This window comes from Oryctolagus cuniculus, chromosome 11, assembly GCF_051225735.1.
Source record: "Oryctolagus cuniculus isolate XC-2025 breed Fujian yellow rabbit chromosome 11, ASM5122573v1, whole genome shotgun sequence".
Taxonomy (NCBI): Eukaryota; Metazoa; Chordata; class Mammalia; order Lagomorpha; family Leporidae; genus Oryctolagus; species Oryctolagus cuniculus.
In genome coordinates this window covers 63690830-63711249 of record NC_142877.1, presented here as the reverse complement: position 1 = coordinate 63711249, position 20420 = coordinate 63690830, and the positions used below count along the sequence as shown (strand labels likewise).

Here is a 20420-nt window from a genome sequence, read left to right as displayed (position 1 = left end):
AAGTGGAGGATTAGCCTAGTGAGCCGCGGCACTGGCACATATTATTCTTTTATAGGTGGTAAAATTTAATCCTATAGGAATAGGTGAAACCATTAGGTTGTGCTTGTTCACCTCCTGCCACTGCCATGGGGGCATTTTGTATTGTGTGCCACTACTTGCTAGGAACTCTCACAGATCCTAAGTTGTACAACATGTGGTGTTACTGCAGAGAACTAGCATCTCTGTCAAAGTGACAAAGTAGTTAAAAAGAAGATAAAGCCACACTAATAAAGACACAGTAGGAAAGAAGCAAGATAAAGAAGGAAAGACAAAAGGGACAAATTTAGTTGCAAATGGGTCATATATTATCACTCTGGATCTTGCAGTTCAATGAAAGTAATTCCAAGATAAATAACAAAGTTTCATCTGCTTTTACTTATTTGTGACTCCTATGACTGAGAAGTTTTCCATTTTATTTTCTCTTTTTTCATTTCATAAGAGACTCAAGATTTCTTATCAGTAATTTTCATCAGATTTGGTGACATGAAGGATTTGAAACCAACTATTTCTATTCATCCTTACAGTTAAGCTCTGAGAAAAACCTTTCTTTTCCATATGTTCTTAATATACAATATTTTTTAAAAAAACAGTATTTATTTATTTGAAAATCAAATTGATGAGAGAGAGAGAGAAAGAGAGAGAAAATCTTACGTCCCCTGGTTCATTTCCCAAATGGATACAACACAAGGTGCAGGCCAGGCCAAAGCCAGGAACTCCATTTGGGTCTCCCACAGGGTGGCAGGGACCCAAGTGTTTGGACCATCTTCTTCTGCCTTCCCAGGTACATTAGAAGGAAGCTGGATTTGAAGAGGGGTAACAAGGACTGGAACTAAAACTCTGATATGGGATGCCAGTGTTGCAAGTATGGTCCAACTTGCTTTGCAACACTGACCCAATACTCCTAAGATAATTCATTTTAAAAACACACTGGCACAGTGGTGGGTGCAAAATGTTGAAATCTTTACTTAATATATGCTCAATTGATCTTCTGTATATAAAGATAATTGAAAATGAATCTTGATGTGAATGGAATGGGAGAGGGAGTGGGAGATGGGAGGGTTGCGGGTGGGAAGGAAGTTATGGGGGGAAAAGCCATTGTAATCCATAAGCTGTACTTTGGAAATTTATATTTATTAAAAGTTAAAAAAAACACTGGCATATACCTGTTCTGAATCACCTATAACCTCTAGCATAATACTAAAACACAAACATTGTGGTGTAGAAACAAAGAACACTAGCTGAAAGTCTTATTGAAAGAAATTGTATATTTAACTTCAGAAAAATATCCAGAGATAGGTTAAGTATTTAAACCTATTTTATTTTGAATTAGTGATGTTAAGCTTACTGATCCTCTAAATGGATTCATGAGAAACCTTGTCTTCTAATCTAATCTTCAAAAGTGGAGAGTCAGTTTTTTAAAAGATTTATTTATTTGAAAGGCAGAGTTACAGAGAAACAGAGACAGAGACAGAGACAGAGGCATAGAGAGAGAGAGAGTCTTCCATCCAGTGGTTCACTCCCCAATTGGCCGCAGTGGCTGGAGCTAGGTTGATCCAAAGCCAGGAGCTTCTTCAGGTTCTCCCACCTGGGTGCAGGAGCCCAAACATCTTGGCTATCTTCTGCTGCTTTCCCAGACAATTGGCAGGGAGCTGGATTAGAAGTGGGGCAGTCGGGTCTTGAACCAGTGCCCACAAGGGATGCCAGCACTGCAGGCTGTGGCTTTACCACTATACCACAGTGCCAGCCCTATTTATTTTGTTTTGAAACTAAATAGCTATAGCTACTGATCACAGTATAAGATCAGGCTTATCTGAACTCAGATAAAATGGGTAATTATGATGGTTAAGAAGAGTATATATTTTAATTACTAATATTTTTATGAGCTCATTGGACAGCAAATCCTTAGTTGATTTTAATTTCATTTAAAGTTATCAACTTCAAAATCTTAATTGAAAAATCAGTGACAAGTAATTGTCTAGACTTATATTCTTTTACTACATCTTAGGGTAATTTCTAGGCAGTCGAGGTTACTTAGTCTTATCAGTAAAAATAAAGCCTTTATAGAAAAGTGCAACATTTCCACTAACCTATCTAGGCAATGACTTCCCCATAACTGCTTTAATCAGGTCTTCTGATTGGCTAGCATGAGGATTTTTCCAAAAGTCTCTCATGCTCCTAGAGGCCCACACACTTGGACAGTTTCCCTTCTGAGATATTGTGGTCTGGTTCTAAAAGTGAAAATAATTAAGGGAGCAGATATATATTCTTCAATCAAAATCCCAGGTGCAACCTGCAGGGGACTTTTGTAAAAGCCAATCTACGACAGCCAAATCAGTCACAAGCACTCACAGGGGACATTTATCAGGTAGAGTTCACCACAGGTGGGACAGCTTCTGATGAGGAAGGTAACTAGTGCCTGGTCATCATCAGTGGAAGCCTTCACAGCAAATATAATCAGAGGACTATTGTGTCCAAATTATCAGGCATTTCGATCAAACTTATAATTTGGAGACAAAGGTCATAGTTCAATGCCCCAAAACATTAGCACTGATGAATTACATACAAATTCACAAAATATTTAAAAATACACATATAAGGCCGGTGCCATGGCTCACTAGGTTAATCCTCCACCTGTGGCGCCAGCACCCTGGGTTCTAGTCCCGGTCGGGGTGCCAGATTCTGTTCTGGTTGCTCCTCTTCCAGTCCAGCTCTCTGCTGTGGCACAGGAAGGCAGTGGAGGATGGCCCAAGTGCTTGGGCTCTGCACCCACAAGGAAGACCAGGAAGAAGCACCAGGCTTCTGGTTTTGGATCAGCATGGCATGCTGGCCACAGCATGTCTGCCGTAGTGGCCACTTGGAGGTGAACCAATGGAAAAAGGAAGACCTTTCTCTATGTCTCCCTCTGTCTAACTCTGCCTGTCAAAAAAACAAAAACAATAAGATGGCGGAATAGTGAGGGCACGCACCGATAGTCCGGGAAAAGATAGTTTAATAAAAGTGGAGTTACGGTAGCCTCAGGAAAAGGTCAGGAAAAAATTGCAGAGGAAACTCTTGCGGATCTAGTGGATATGACACGGAGGACCTACGGGGAGAGCAAGGGTGCCCACCGCGTGGAAGCTGAGCTGCAGGAGCTGAGCCGCAGAGTCTGCGCGCCAAGCTGAAAGGGAGGTGAGAAAAAAACCTCAGTAACCCGAGACATTGGCGGGGAAAGGCAGAAAGAGCCTACAGGGAACGAGGACTGAAGCCCCCCTGGGGAAAGTTCACCAGGCTGGCTGGAGGAGAGAAAAAATCGAATAAATAAGGGGAACCAGCAGGAACATTAGCCTCTCTCTCCACTCACCTTACAAAGCCGAGCAAGAAAAAGAGCAGGCACCATTTTACATATGTAAAGTTATTAGCCAAGCAGAAAAACCTGACTCTGGTGGGGAGAAATAACAGGAGGTTAAGACCTAGTGAAAGTGTGGAGCTAAGGAACTGAGACTATGAAAATCTGAGGGGGGGGGGTGAGAGAACTCACCGACTACACAAACTTGGTAACCTGGGCAACCTGGTGAGAGACTGCAGAGAAATTTGAGACCACACTGAAGGCGGCATAACTCTTTGTGTGGTCCCAGGGGTAAGCAGATGAATACCCACAGGGGCCAGATTTCATACATCAACTACCCTCAATTCTACTCAGCTGTGTGGAATTACTTCCCAACTGAGTCAAAAAAAAAAAAAAAAAAGAAGAAGAAGAAGAAGAAGAGAGAGTGAGCGATCAAGAGAACAATCTGGGTGAGTCACCTTTGGCACACCCTTAACCCTGAAGAACCAAACAGAACTTTCTGGCCACACCCATCACAACTTCTAAGGATCCATCAAAAGCAGACAGTCCACTTAATCTAGAGTCACAGTATAATGAGAAAAAACACCACACCGAAGAAACCAAAGAATATCTCCAATATGCCAAACAACAAATGCAAAAGCTGAGGTAACAAGAACAAGGAAGACACTATGATGCCCCCAAATGAAATAGACACCCCAATTCAAGATTATGAAGATGATGAGATAGAAGAAATGCAAGAAGCAGATCTCTCAAAAAATTGATAAGAACATTAAGAAGTTATCAAAAACAAATTCTTGAACTAGAGAAATCCTTAATGGACAAGATAGAAAATCTCTTGCGAAAATGAAATATTAAGGAGGAATCAAAATGAAATGAAACAACTAGTAGAACATGAAACTGCGATAGAGACAAGAAATCATAATGAAATGAAGAATTCAATAGATCAAATGACAAACACATTAGAGAGCCTTAAAAAACAGAATGGGTGAAGCAGAAGAGAGAATATCAGACTTAGAAGACAGAACAGGAAAGGATACAGTCAAAACAAAGAAAAGAAGAGGAAATTAGAAATCTAAAAAATATTGTCAGGAATCTACAGGATACTATTAAAAAGCCCAACATTCAGGTTCTAGGAGTTCCTGAAGGCATGGAGAGAGAGAAAGGATTGGAAGGCCTTTTTAGCGAGATATTAGTAGAAAATTTCTCAGCTTTGGAGAAGGACAGAGACATCCTAGTACAGGAAGCTCATAGAACCCCTAATAAACATGACCAAAAGAGATCCTCACCACGACACGTTGTAATTAAACTCACCACAGTGAAACATAAGGAAAAGATCCTAAAATGTGCAAGAGAGAAACGTCAGATTACTCTCAGAGGATCTCCAATTAGACTCACAACAGACTTCTCATCAGAAACACTACAGGCTAGGAGGGAATGGAGAGATATAGCCCAGGTACTCAGAGAGAAAAACTGCCAGCCCAGAATATTATATCCTTCAAAACTCTCATTTGTGAATGAAGGTGAAATAAAGACCTTTCATAGCAAACAGAAATTGAAAGAATTTGTCGCCACTCATCCAGCCCTGCAAAAGATGCTTAAAGATGTGTTACACACAGAAACACAGAAACACGGTCATCAATATGAAAGAAGGTAAACGAAGGAAACCTCACAGCAAAAGATCACAGGAAGTTCAAAACATATATTAGAAAATATCTTCGGCAAATGTCAGGGCAAAGTTACCACTTATCAATAGTCACATTGAACATTAATGGCCTGAACTGTCCAGTTAAAAGACACAGACTGGCTGATTGGGTTAAGGAACTAAACCCATCTATTTGCTGCTTACATACCTTTCCAACAAAGATCCATACAGACTGAAAGTGAAAGGCTGGAAAGATATACCATGCCAACAGAAATGAAAAAAGAGTGGGTGTAGCCATCATAATATTGTACAACATAAACCTTACCACAAAACCTGTTAGGAGAGACAAAGAGGGGCACTATATAATGATTAAGGGATCAATTAAACAGGAAGATATAACGATTATCAATGTATATGCACCTAATTACAGGGCACCGGTTTATTTAAAAGATTTGTTAAGGGACTTAAAGGGGGACTTAGACTCCAATACAATAGTACTGGGGGACTTCAATACTACACTCTCAGAAATAGACAGATCAACAGGACAGACGATCAACAAGGAGACAGCAGATTTAAACGACACTATAGCCCAAATGGATCTAACAGATATCTACAGAACTTTTCATCCTACACAGAAAGCATTTACATTCTTCTCAGCAGTACATGGAACCTTATCTAGGATTGACCACATACTAGGCCATAAAGCAAGTCTCAACAAATCAAAAGAATTAGAATAATATCATGCAGCTTCTCAGACCATAAAGGAATGAAGTTGGAAATTAGCAACTCAGGAATCCCTAGAGCATATGCAAACACATGGAGATTGAACAACATGCCCCTGAATGAACAATGGGTCATAGAAGAAATTAAAAGAGAAATCAAAAATTTTCTGGAAGTAAATGAGGATAACAGCACAACATAACAAAACTTATGGGATACAGCAAAAGCAGTGTTAAGAGGAAGCCATTGTAATCCATTATTCGTACTTTGGAAACTTATATTCATTAAATAAATAAAAAAAGAGGAAAGTTTATATCAATAGAGGCCTACATCAAGAAATTGGAAAGGCACCAAATAGATGAGCTTTCAATTCATCTCAAGGATCTAGAAAATCTGCAGCAAACCAGACCCAATTCTTGTAGGAGAAGAGAAATAATTAAAATCAGAGAAGAAATCAATAGGATTGAATCCAAAAAAACATTACAAAACATCAGCCAAATGAGGAGCTGGTTTTTTGAAAAAATAAACAAACTTGACACCCCATTGGCCCAACTAACTAAAAAAAAAGAGAAAAGACCCAAATCAATAAAATCAGAGATGAAAAAGGAAACATAACAACAGACACCACAGAAATAAAAAAATCATCAGAAATTACTACAAAGACTTGTATGCCAGCAAACAGGGAAATCTATCAGAAATGGATAGATTCCTAGACACATGCAACCTACATAAATTGAAACAGGAAGACATCGAAAACCTAAACAGACCCATAACTGAGACAGAAATTGAAACAGTAATAAAGGCCCTCCCAACAAAGAAAAGCCCAGGACCAGATGGATTCACTGCTGAATTCTACCAGACATTTAAAAAAGAACTAACTCCAATTCTTCTCAAACTATTCAGAACAATCGAAAAAGAGGGAATGCTACCAAATTCTTTCTATGAAGCCAGCATCACCTTAATTCCTAAGCGGGAAAAAGATGTAGCATATAAAGAGAATTACAGACCAATATCCCTGATGAACATAGATGCAAAAATCCTCAATAAAATTCTCGCCAATAGAATGCAACATCACATCAGAAAGATCATCCACCCAGACCAAGTGGGATTTACCCCTGGTATGCAGGGATGGTTCAATTTTTGCAAAGCAATCAACATGATACACCACATTATCAGACTGCAGAAGAAAAACCATATGATTATCTCAACAGACGCCGAGAAAGCATTTGATAAAATACAACACCCTTTCATGATGAAAACTCTAAGCAAACTGCGTATGGAAGGAACATTCCTGAATACCATCAAAGCAATTTATGAAAAACCCATAGCCAACATCCTATTGAATGGGGAAAAGCTGGAAGCATTTCCACTGAGATCTGGTACCAGAGAGGGATGCCCACTCTCACCACTGCTATTCAATATAGTTCTGGAAGTTCTAGCCAGAGCTATTAGGCAAGAAAAAGAAATTAAAGGGATACAAATTGGGAAGGAAGAACTCAAACTATCCCTCTTTGCAGATGATATGATTCTTTATTTAGGGGACCCAAAGAACTCTACTAAGAGACTATTGGAACTCATAGAGGAGTTTGGCAAAGTAGCAGGATATAAAATCAATGCACAAAATTCAACAGCCTTTGTATACACAGACAATGCCACGGCTGAGGAAGAACTTCTAAGATCAATCCCATTCACAATAGCTACAAAAACAATCAAATACCTTGGAATAAACGTAACCAAGGACGTTAAGGATCTCTACGATGTAAATAACAAAACCTTAAAGAAAGGAATAGAAAAGGATACCAAAAAATGGAAAAATCTTCCATGCTCATGCACTGGAAGAATCAATATCATCAAAATGTCCATTGTCCCAAAAGCAATTTATAGATTCCATGTGATACCAATCAAAATACCAAAGACATTGTTCTCAGATCTGGAAAAAATGATGCTGAAATTCATATGGAGACACAGGAGACCTCGAATAGCTAAAGCAATCTTGTACAACAAAAACAAAGCCGGAGGCATCACAATACCAGATTTAGGACATACTACAGGGCAGTTGTTATCAAAACAGCATGGTACTGGTACAGAAACAGATGGATAGACCAATGGAAAAGAATTGAAACACCAGAAATCAACCCAAACATCTACAGCCAACTTATATTTGATCAAGGATCCAAAACCAATCTCTGGAGTAAGGAGAGTCTATTCAATAAATGGTGCTGGGAAAATTGGATTTCCACATGCAGAATCATGAAGCAAGGCCCCTACTTTTCACCTTACACAAAAATTCACTCAACATGGATTAAAGACTTAAATCTATGACCTTACACCATCAAATTATTAGAGAGCATTGGAGAAACCCTGCAAGATGTAGGTACTGGCAAAGACTTCTTGGAAAAGACCCTGGAGGCACAGGCAATCAAAGGCAAAATTAACAATTGGAATTGCATCAAATTGAGAAGTGTCTGTACTTCAAAAGAAACAGTGAGGAAAGTGAAGAATCAACTGACAGAATGGGAAAATATATTTGCAAACTATGCAACAGATAAAGGGTTGATAACCAGAATCTACAAAGAAATCAAGAAACTCCACAACATCAAAACAAACAACCCACTTATGAGAGGGGCCAAGGACCTCAATAGACATTTTACAAAAGGGGAAATCCAAAGGGCCAACAGACACATGACAAAATATTCAAGATCACTAGCAATCAGGGAAATGCAAATCAAAACCACAATGAGGTTTCACCTCACCCCGGTTAGAATGGCTCACATTCAGAAATCCACCAACAATAGATGCTGGGGAGGATGTGGGGAAAAAGGGACACTAACCCACTGTTGGTGGGAATGCAAACTGGTTAAGCCACTATGGAAGTAAGTCTGGAGATTCCTCAGAAACCTGAATATAACCCTACCATACAACCCAGCCATCCCACTCCTTGGAATTTACCCAAAGGAAATGAGATTGGCAAACAAACAAGCTGTCTGCACATTAATGTTTATTGCAGCTCAATTCATAATAGCTAAGACCTGGAACCAACCCAAATGCCCATCAACAGTAGACTGGATAAAGAAATTATGGGACATGTACTCTATAGAATACTATACAGCAGTCAAAAACAATGAAACCCCATCATTTGCAACAAGATGGAGGAATTTGGAAAACATCATGCTGAGTGAATTAATCCAGTCCCAAAGGGACAAATATCATATGGTCTCCCTGATCATCGACAACTACCTGAGCACCAAAGGGGAGAGCTGTTGAAGTGAAATGGACACTATGAGAAACAGTGACTTGATCAGCTCTTGTCCTGACTGTTGATGTACAATGTAATACTTTATCCATTTTAGTATTTTTTTATTCTAGTACTATTGGTTAAACTCTGTAATTAACACACAATTAATCTTAGGTGTTAAATTTTAACTGAAAAGTGATCCCTATTAGGAATTTGGAAAACATTATGCTTAGTGAATTAAGCCAGTCCCAAAGGTACAAATATAATATATTCTCCCTGATCTGTGACAACTAACTGAGCACCAAAAAGGAAACCTGTTGAAGTGAAATGAATACTAAGAGAAATGGTGACTTGATCAGCCCTCACCCTGACTGTTGATGAACAACTTAATATGTTATCCCTCTGAGTATTTTTTTTTGTTCTACTTAATATTTTTTTATAAAGTTGATATTTTTGGTTGAATACTGTAATCAATACACAGTTATTCTCAAGTGTTGAAACTTAACTGAAAAGTGATCCCTGTCAAATATAAGAGTGGGAATAAGAGAGGGAAAAGATGTACAATTTGGGACATGTCCAAGGTGACTTGCCGCAAACAGTAGAGTTAGAAACATACTAGGGTATTCCAATTCAATCCCATCAAGGTGGCATGTACCAATGCCATCACACTAGTCCAAGTGATCAATTTCAGTTCACAATTGATCATAATGATAAGACTAAGAGCCAAAGGGATCACATAAACAAGACTAGTGTCTGCAAATACTAGCTGATAGAATAAAAAACGGAGAGAACAATCCAACATGGGAAGTGAGATACACAGCAGACCCATAGAATGGCAGATGTCCTAAACAGCACTCTGGCCTCAGAATCAGCCCTTAAGGCATGCGGATCCGGCTGAAAAGCCCATGAGAGTATTTTAGGCATGGAAAGCCAAGACACCCTGGCAAAAAATTAAAACAAAACAAAACAAAACAAACAAACACCTAAATGAAAGATCTCTGCGAGTGAGATCCCAGTGAAAAGAACAGGTCATCAAAGAAGGAGGTGCCTTTATCTAAGGGAAGAGAGAACTTCCACCTTGACTATGACCTTGTCTAAATAGGATCAGAGTTAGCAAACTCAAAAGGCTTCCATAGCCTTGGCAACTCATGACAAGAGCCTAGGTAGATTACTGACATCATAAACAAGGGTGTCAATTTGTTAAGCCAACAACAGGAGTCACTGTGCACTTACTCCTCATGTAGGATCTCTGCCCTTAATGTGTTGTACATTGTGAATTAATGCTATAACTAGTACTGTAACAGCATTTTATACTTTGTGTTTCTGTGTGGATTTAAACTGTTGAAATCTTTACTTAATATATACTAAATTGATCTCCTGTATATAAAGAGATAGAAAATGAATCTTGATGAAGAATGGAATGGGAGAGGGAGCTGGAGATGGGAGGGTTCCAGTTGGGAGGGTAGTTATGGGGGGGAAAAGCCACTATAATCCATAAGCTGTACTTTGGAAATTTATATTTATTAAATAAAAGTGAAAAAAAGAATACAAAAAAACTATCTCTGAATATATATTAAATGTATAATATTGAAACCAAATTATGAATTAAATATTAAATATAAGATCAATATAAATTTATAATTACTTTATTAGGAAATTATTTTAATGTATATATTCTATAGATTGTTAGAAGTGTCCTAAGTTCAGAAAAAATATAGCCTTTTTTTGTTATTTTTTTGACAGGCAGAGTGGACAATGAGAGAGAGAGTCAGAGAGAAAAGTCTTCCTTTGCTGTTGATTCACCCTCCAATGGCCACTGCGGCCGGTGCACAGCGCTGATCCGATGGCAGGATCCAGGTACTTATCCTCTTCTCCCATGTGGTGCAGGGCCCAAGTACTTGGGCCATCCTCCACTGCACTCCCTGGCCACAACAGAGAGCTGGCCTGGAAGAGGGACAACTGGGACAGAATCCGGCGCCCCGACCAGGACTAGAACCCTGTGTGCCAGCGCTGCAAGGCGGAGAATTAGCCTAGTGAGCCATGGCGCAGGCCCCATATAGCCTTTTATTATGAGAAAATATAACAAAATTTATCATCTTACCATTTCTTAGCATAGAGCACCATGGCAATAAATACATTCACACCATCCATCTCCAGAACCATTTGGTCTTCCCAGACTGAATCTTCACTCATTAAATACTAACTTCTTGTTAGTTACCACCTTTCTAGTTTCTATCTCTATGAATTTGACTAAGTACCTTATGTAAGTGGCATCATGTAGTACTCGCCCTTTTGTATTGGTCACTTCACTAAGCAAAATGTCTTCAAGTTCAGTGTTGTATGGAAATTTCTTTTCTAATGCTGAATAATATTCTATTTTGTGTACATATCATTTTATCAATTTGTCTGCTAATGAATATTTGGTTGCTTCTACCATTGTAAACACTGTTGCTATGAACATTGGAAACATTAAACATCTGGTGGACGTCCCTCCTTCCATTTCTTATAGGTACACACCTAGAAATGAAATTCCTAAATCATATGGTACTTCGGTTTAATTGTGAGAAATCACCATGTAGTTTTCCATAGTGGCTGCACTATTTTACATTCTCATCAACAACCAAGCTACATTTTTCTAATCCAAGTTCTTTTGAGTACTTCCCTGATCTTGAAACCCAGCTGCTAGTATTGACTGATTATGTTTACTACCAACAAAATTTATCTCAGAAATTTTGTTGACAATGGTGGGCCTCCTAAATCTTTGAGTTTAATAGATGGAAATGTCTTCTTAAATCCCTGTTCATATTCTACTGCAGTTACTCTGAATTGCTGCCTATTTTGTTCTTTCTGCCTTAGTATACATATGTATTAAAGTAACAAGGTGGGAAAGATACTTCTTTGTGTCTAATTGAGCAAACAAGTCATCTTTTTTGTCATCCTATATTTATTTGCAAAAGGTTCATTTTCTGTCCTCTGTATTAGATTAATCCTTGTGCTGCTTTTCAGGACTGTTTTCTTGAAGCACAGTCTCAGATTCAAAGCTCCAAGGTTTTCGAGTGCTGCCCCTGGTCACATTTCTGTGTGTCTAGGCATTGGAATTCAAAGGTCCCATCTTCTACTAGGCTGCTCAGGTAGCTACAACTTTCTGTAAGTATTAATGTTCATTATCATATCTTACCATCATTTCTGATTCTTGGATTTCTGATAGGTACCCTATTTTAAACTTTTTTGTTCTCCTTTGGGGCAGAAAAATAATCAGAGATAATCTGTTAAGAAAAATATCCATCCAACTCTTTCTGATACCTAATTTATCCTTTTGTAAAAAGTGAATGGAAGGGGAGAGGGAACAGGAGAGGGGAGGGTCGCGGGTGGGAGGGAAGTTATGGGGGGAAAAAGCCATTGTAAGCCATAAGCTGTACTTTGGAAATTTATATTCATTAAATAAAAGTTAATTAAAAAATTAAGTTCATGAAGAAATGTGGATGTGGTAAATGGTTATATTATAAAGTCCACTAAATGGAGCACATTCATAAATTTGATTACATATTTGTAAAAACAAAATTTAAAGAATTCATCTTTAATAGAGGCCACGTTTACTCCTATACACTATTCCAATGTCTCCTAAGAATCCATCACCATCTTCCTTCCACTCCACAATTTACAGAAACAGCCCAAATTTCAAACTCCAACAAAGAATCATTTGTTAATAAATTAACTGCTTTCGTGTGCATATGCTGAGATTCCTCTGAACTCATTGGCATATGTTGGGCATTGTAATCATAAAGCATCAAATAAAACAGACATTGTACTTATTTTTTACTTCATTCTCACTTCATTATTTGTATACTCCCTTGCCTCCATAATTGGTTATCTTTAAAAAGTGTTGTGATGATTGGTGACATGTTTTCCATTAGCATTTTTGCAGTCCCCCCTCAGATAATAATGGATTGCTCTCATGATATTAAAATTAATTAAAATAATTGATGATTTAAACACAGCACTCAGTAGTGGAAACATACAGATGATCTTGAATAAAAAGCCTGGGTTCCTCCACAAATTAGCTATATGGGTTGGTAAACTACATAAACTCCCTTCTGAAAATCGAGTGAGATTTTTAATTTATAGGGTAGATATAATGGCATCAATAAACAAAATTGTAAAGTACCAGAGTACATAGTAGGTACCCAACAAATGAAAGCTAATGGTACATGCTTGTGAATATTCTACTGTATAAAATTATCCTTTTCTCAGCTTCTGGAGAGCAAGAGGCAGCTGTGACTGACATTATTCAACTCAGCAGGAACTCCATTTAAACAACTTTTACTTTTAAGATTTCCCAGCCCTGCCTGTCCTTCTGCGCTAATGATCCCCAACAGCAGGAGACCTGCCTTTGATTCTTATTACGAGGCTCCAGAACCTGTACAGTGAGAGACTGGTAAAGTTTCTAACATTCCCCACCCTTCCCTTACACCCTTCATTTAAAGTTCCTTATTAAAATCTCAGAAAGTAAACTGATATTATCCCAGGTAAACTCTGTTATTCTGTGGCACATCCTTGCCAAGTCATTAAATGTCCCAGAATAAAAACTCCTGCTCTGCAGTTTAAGAGGGAGTCTCTCAGTGTTGTGGAATCAATTATGTTCCTGTTCCCCGCTTGCCACCACAGAAAAGATTGACAAATGACCCACAGAGGTCTGCTTAGAGGAATGAGTCACTTTTCCTTTAACTTCAACTTAGCATGGTAGTCCCAGTGCTAACGAACATCAGTCCAACGAAATTTCAGCTGGAACCCACCCAAAGAACTCCAGCAAGGCAATCATTATCCAGATGAGAAAACTAAAGCTCAAAGACTGCATGAATCATTGGACAGAGTTAAGTACTGAATGAAAACTTGGTTAGTGAATGGAGCTTTTAATGTTAGAGGGCTAGACTGCAGTACAAAACGGTGATAGCTAATAGGTGCCAAGGTCGTACTATTATTAGATACTATTCTTAGTGCATTACATATGTGAGCTTAGGTGGCTATTGTGACAGTGCACTTCACAGATAAGTACAGTAATGCAAGCACCAGTTTTAATGACTCCAAAGCCACATAGTAGATAAGAGCCAGAGATAGAAGTTGGTATCAAAGTATCTGCCCCAGAACACAGGTCCTTAGCAATCATGCTATACTTTTCTGCAGATTAGAACTCATGTTCCATATTTCTAGTTTAAATGTGTCTCTTATGCTTTTGCATTTCTCCCCACCATTAATCAAGTACATCTATCCTCCCTCACCTTGATTCCTGAATTAGTTTCCTCAGTAATATAATCTCCAATCTTTTTTACTTTATCATTCTCCCAACCACCATCAGACTGATCATTCAAAAAACACAACTTTGATTATTTTGTTCCCCAAATTTTTGAAATACATCTTCATTGTCCTTGATATGTAATACAGCTTATCAATGGCTCATAGAACCCTTCATAATCACTTCCTTCTTCAGTTCTACAACTTCTCACCTTTTAAAAAAATATCTTATCTATTTATTTTAAAGGTTAGATCCATAGACAGAAAGGCAGGGACTATGAGAAAGGTCCTCCATCGGCTGGTTCACTCCCTAAGTGGTCACAACAACCGGAGCTGGGCTGATAGGAAGCCCGGAGCCAGGAGCCTCCTTTGGGTCTCACACATGGATGATGAGGTGCAAGCACCTGGGCCGTCCTCCATTGCTCTCCCAGGCCATAAGCAAAGAGCCAGACCAGAAGAGAAACAGCCAGGACACCAAGTAGGGCTCACATGGGATGCCAACACCACAGGCAGAGGCTTAGCCTACCATGCCCCAGTGCCAGCTACAAATTCTCTCACTTCTTAACAAAGAAATACCTTGTCACCTCCACACTAGCCTACTTTTTGACATTACTGGTTAACTTCTATCAATCCCAGTTTCCAGCTTAGGTATTTCTTTCTTAGAAAATATCTCCCCAGCATCTTTGGGTTCAAGTTTTATCACCTCTGTTTCCTGTCCATCTCCTTGTTGATGAACATCCCAAGAGGCAGCAGATGATGGCTAAGTACTTGAGTCCCTGCCAAACATATTTGAAGACTTGGATGTAGTCCTTGGCTCTTGGCTTCAGCCTGGCCTAGTTCCAGCTGTTGCAGGCATTTGAGAAGTGAACCAGCAGATGGAAAATATTTCTCTCCCTCCCTTGTTCATTCTTCTCCCTGCCTCTGCCTTTCAAATAAGTAAATGTTTAAAAAATAAAATGAAATGTGAATTAGTGATTGAACCTCATTGAGTTAAATGAGAAAACATGTGTCAGGAACCATTTCTGGCACATAGTAATCATTTAACAAATGGCAATAAAAGGTTTCAGTATATAGGGTACTTTGTGATGTTTCACTAGAAAGGCAGCACAGTTATGTTACTTTAAAGTAAGTGAAAATGATATCTGATATGTTAAAATGAAATATAAGCTTCATTTTGAACAGTGACAAGTGTAAGAAATGCTTAAAGGGTGAAGAAGAGAGTGAAGATGAGATTCAAGGTGGGCAGGGAGATAAAAAAAGAACAGGGGAAAGTGGCTGGCTTTCCAGTGCACCTGCAAGGAACAATGTCATCCAGCACAAAGTCTCCAGAGCCTGGGGTTCCAGGCCAGCATCCTGAGGGAAGGGATCTACCTGGGTAGAATAGGAAGTTCCTAGTTCCAATCACTCTTTGTTTGCATAAGTTTTTATTTATTTGAGAGGTGGAATTACAGAGGGGGAGACAGAGAGAAAAGTCTTCCATCACTGGTTCACTCCCCAAATGGCTGCAATGGCCAGAGCTGAACTGATCTGAAGCCAGGATCCAGGAGCTTCTTCCAGGTCTACCACAGGGTTCTGGGGCCCAAGCACTTGGGCCATCTTCCCCTGTTTTCCCAGGCCATAAGCAAGGGGCTGGATTAGAAGAGGAGCATTCGGGACTGGAACCAGTGCCCATATGGGAGGCTGGTGCCACAGGCAGAGGTTTAGCCAACCATGCCACAGTGCCAGCCCCTCCATCATTCTTACAGAGTATTGCCTACTATTTTGGCAACTCCACATAAATCTAGAGGAGGGCAACTGTTTGCCAGATTTTGCTTTTTCCTTCAAGAAATTGTCTTTCTGTGACAAAGATAAAAAACAAACTACAAATGTTGTTTAAGCTAACACCAATAAATTCATTCACTAAAGAATAACCAGTCTATCAACAAGATATTAGGCAGTTCTTAAATTCTGCCCATTTAAGTCTACAGACAGAAATAAGGCAGGAAAAATTACATTGAAAGTGAAAATGTATATCTGAGTCTTGGTGACTGGTGTGGGAGGAGAGGTACAAAGGGTCCTGGATGTTGGGTATAACAATCAACAGAAGGTACAAGGTACACTTCCCAAGGAGGGAATGGGGGAATGACTAGAAATTATGCATAAAGGTGTTTTTGTCCTGGACTTCAAGTTCACAAATTTCTTATTTATATATAAAGAAGAGATGTGTGATTGTTTAGTGTAGGAATCCTTACCCAGATGTGTTCTTAATCCTGTCATCGTATGCACAGGGAAAATGCCATCCAAGAAGCTAGCATCTACCACATAAACTGCAATCTTGCCTGTCAGGGCTTAGGGCTCAACTAACACTTTGGTTCCCACTCAATTAGACCCCTATTTCTAGAAATTTCTTTAGTCTCTCCTTTTTTTTCCTTATCTCTTCTAATAGCAACTGTGCTATAATCAAAATGAGCTGGATTTTCAAATATGTTTTGAATTCAGCCTTGCATACCACCTCGATCTCCTTGATACAACAGTGCAATCAGATTTTGTCACCTGCCTGGGGCTATGTTGTATGTAGCTTTATTAAGATATAAAGGAAGGAGATGCTCTATACTCCTGAAAATTCATGCCTCTTTATGGACCCAGACTGTCCTCCCCTTCAGAAGTGTATACACAGAATGCAGTTCTCTTACAAAGAGGTCTTCAGTGTGACACACCAGGTCATTCATAGTGTATCTATATCTACTGTGTGTGTGTGTGTGTGTGTGTGTGAGATATGAAATAAATTAGCTTATCCTGCCATGCCTAGTAAAACAGGGCAGACTTCTCACATAGATTTGACTTTTCAGTACTATGACAGAAATCATGCTAAACACTCTATGTGTATCCTCATTTAATCCTCACTACAATTCTATGAGATTTTGCTATTGCTATTTTCCTGAGTAGAAAATGAGATTCAAAGAGGGTCTAAGCATCCCAAGTGTCACCACTACATGGCAAACCCAGTCCTTGTTTAGCTTCCTATGCCTTAAGGATTCAGTTCTCGCTCTAAGTGCAGCACAGACGATCCTCACTTAGATTCTGAGTGAATTACCACCATTACAGAGACACTTGGTTTAGGACAGACGCCAACACAAATATACAGGGTTTAAAAAATGTGTGGAAAAAGGAATTAAAAGATGTGTAGTTTGGTAACCCAAACGCTGAAATACAAGGATATGAGTAAATTCAAGTGAAATCCCTGGGTGACACCCATATAGCTTTAAGCACCAAAAGGATAAACAAAGTCATGCTTGGTCAATCCGGAAAGCAATAGAAAATGCACAGGACTATTTTTTTTTTCTTTTTTTGCAGCCATTGTTTGGCAGCCAGGCCTCTCTTTGCTGGAGGTTAGTACTATTTTCTGGAGGGCACCACTGCTTCCCGAGTTCTTCATTATCAATGACCCCATAATGTCAACCTCCCGTTTATTTTCTCCTTATGAGAATGCTTTACAGATAGAAACATAACAAACAAAAATAACCTTTTTTTAAATGAAAGATAACTTCAGGCCAGAACAAGGATTCTTGTAGCTTAATCTCATTTTTATATCAAATATCTTAGTTGAAAAATAATTTAGTCATTGACTTCCCCAAATTCTCACTCTCAAAATATAACCCCCAATTTTTTTTGTGCTAGGAAGTTCTATGTTAGCATATTAAATGTTATTTCAGGCACATTGAACCATAATCTATCAGACATTTAAATTGATGTAAACAATAAATAAAATGAAATTTGCAAATTGCCCAAGAGAACATATTAGGTTTATTATCCCTACATTTTAAAACTATGATTGAAAGGAAACACAAATACTATCAAAGCAAGATAATATTCCTCAGAGACAAACGTGAAAATATAGCATTGACCTTTCTATAAAATTATAAAGTTAACACAGCACATTGTAGCACTTCAAAATTCATATAAATCACCTCAGGATCTTGTTGATTTTTCAGCTTCCTTTCACCAGGTCTGGGCAGCACTGAGAGTCCGTGTTTCTAACAGAATCTTGGTTGGTGAAGAGGTGTTTTTGGAGGGGGAGATATAGTCCCCACAGGTTGAGAACAACCCTGTAGTTAAAGAAGCAGCTGAGTTAAATAGCCTAGGTTTACATGTTGGCCTAATGCTTTAACCTTAAGTACATTACTCAACCCACTCTCTGCTTGATCTCATTTGTAAAGCAGGGTGAATGAGAGTGTTGTGATATCAAAAACAAATGTTAATCATTTAGCCCAGGGCTTGGCACTTAAGGGTAATTTGAATGAGATGAGAGGAGTTGGTAAATAATCAATGTATTTTTATTTAATGTGACTTTTCACCTTGCATAAAGGGCAGACCCTTCAGAATTACTGAGATACCTCAATAGTTGTGTTTGTATATGTTTGTGTATATGCACATTTGTGTGTCTATGTGCATATTCGCTATTTTAGAACTACTTAAACACATGTGTAGTCACTATCTCACAGCTATATAGTCATGGTATCAATCCCCATCTTCACATATTGTATTTCTACTTGGTATTTCCTGAAAATGTGTGAAAATGAAGAAGGATGAGCATACTCAGAATCTAAAGAAGCAATTATAAGGGGAACATTCAAGGAAAGCTTCTGGGTCAAGCCAGAAAATCTCTGGGCTGACTCAATTAGCAGATATTTCAGGAAGTCCTGAGTTCATGTGAATGCTGACACAGGACTGACTCTGCCACTTCTAAGGTTGCCTATAAGATTCAACAGCCACTCAGGAGCTCTGCCCAGGATAATCTCCTAACTTCCAAATAGCCAGTGAGAATTCAGGATTTTCAGAAAAAGTCAGAATTCATTTAACTAATTGGAAAAGAAAATCATTTCAGACAAAGGAAAAAGTATGTGCAAAGACCATCTGATGAGAAAGAGCATGGCAAGGCCAGTGTGATTGGTGAACAAAAAGCAGCTTCCTTCTAATGCACCTGGGAAAGCAGATGAGGATGGTCCAAGTGCTTGGGCCTCTGTACCCGTGTGAGACCCACATGAGGCACCTGGCTCCTGGCTTTGGTCTGGCCTAGTCTCAGCTGATGTGGCCATTTGGAGAGTGAACCAGCAGATGGAAGATCTCTGTCTCTCCTTCTCTCTTATAAATCTGCCTTTCAAATAAATAAATAAATCTTTAAAAAACACAGAAAATAAAATAAAAAGGGATTAAAATGGTCAGTAAGAGATTCATGACTTGCAATATCACTTAGTTGATATATTTGAAGCAATTTACAATGTATGGCTTCCTTCAGTACTTTCACCTTGTTACTAATAAAATTTCAGTGACAGTGGTTCTCAACACATCACTATATTTCAAAATCATATCATTCAAGTCTAATTTCCCAAATATTTCATAAAAGGGAGAACAAGATGTTGATATCCAAAGGTTAAAAGCCAGAACTGAAGTGTCACATTTGGTCAACTATAACTGATGTCTGAGCGCAACTATGTGAATGGAAACCACGTTGTCATAAGACAGTGCCTGAGTCTGTAAACCAGACTGAACTGAAAGTGTAATGCTGGTCATCACAAGGTTTAGCCATCTGAGACCTGAAGCTGGAGAATCAAATCTTATGAACTGAAACACATTGAGAGTCAATAGGTCAATGTAGTATTGCTCTATTTGCTGTAATGGCACTAAGCAATCGCATGGATGGATTGGCAGAGCAACGTATATGTGAATCACTATTGTAGAACCATCCTGAGTGCATTTTTAGTTTGAACTATCTATGAAAGAGCTTGAAGAGACACCAAGTAATACCCCTAAAGGAGGTGCTATAACTTCAGAAGAGCCAATGGCAAGATGAATGTCTATTTGTCTTCATTGTAAAGAGCTAGATGGCAGTGCAGCCTGGCAACATTGCAGGGACATAGACCACCCTTGAGATTGAAGGGATCAGTTAAGGAAAATCGCACAGGCTTTGAAGCTCAACTATATAATTCTGAGTTTGCATCTCCCTGAATTATTTTCTGGGGGAAAAAAAAAGCTGAACCAATTTTCACTTCTAAAATAATAATAGTGAATAATTTAACATGATACAAGGAATAAAAAACATAATGTACAGAAAGCATGTGGAAAAATGATGACCATATAGGTGAATTCATTGTGTGTTCTACTTCTTCACCTTTTTAGCAGAATTTCTTTAA

General features: G+C 38.7%; 1 long non-coding RNA gene across 4 annotated transcripts in view; it reads right to left on the bottom strand.

The window, feature by feature from the left end:
- Nucleotides 1-20420, bottom strand: part of LOC149123504 (uncharacterized) — a 138377-nt gene that overhangs the window by 11958 nt on the left and 105999 nt on the right. For 3 of the 4 annotated variants that reach the window (XR_016217141.1, XR_016217137.1, XR_016217138.1), the window contains exon 3: nt 18198-18335. The exons of the other annotated variant lie outside the window; for it this stretch is intronic. This is a non-coding gene — a long non-coding RNA (uncharacterized LOC149123504). The remainder of the gene's footprint in view (nt 1-18197; nt 18336-20420) is intronic. 4 annotated transcript variants of the gene reach the window in all.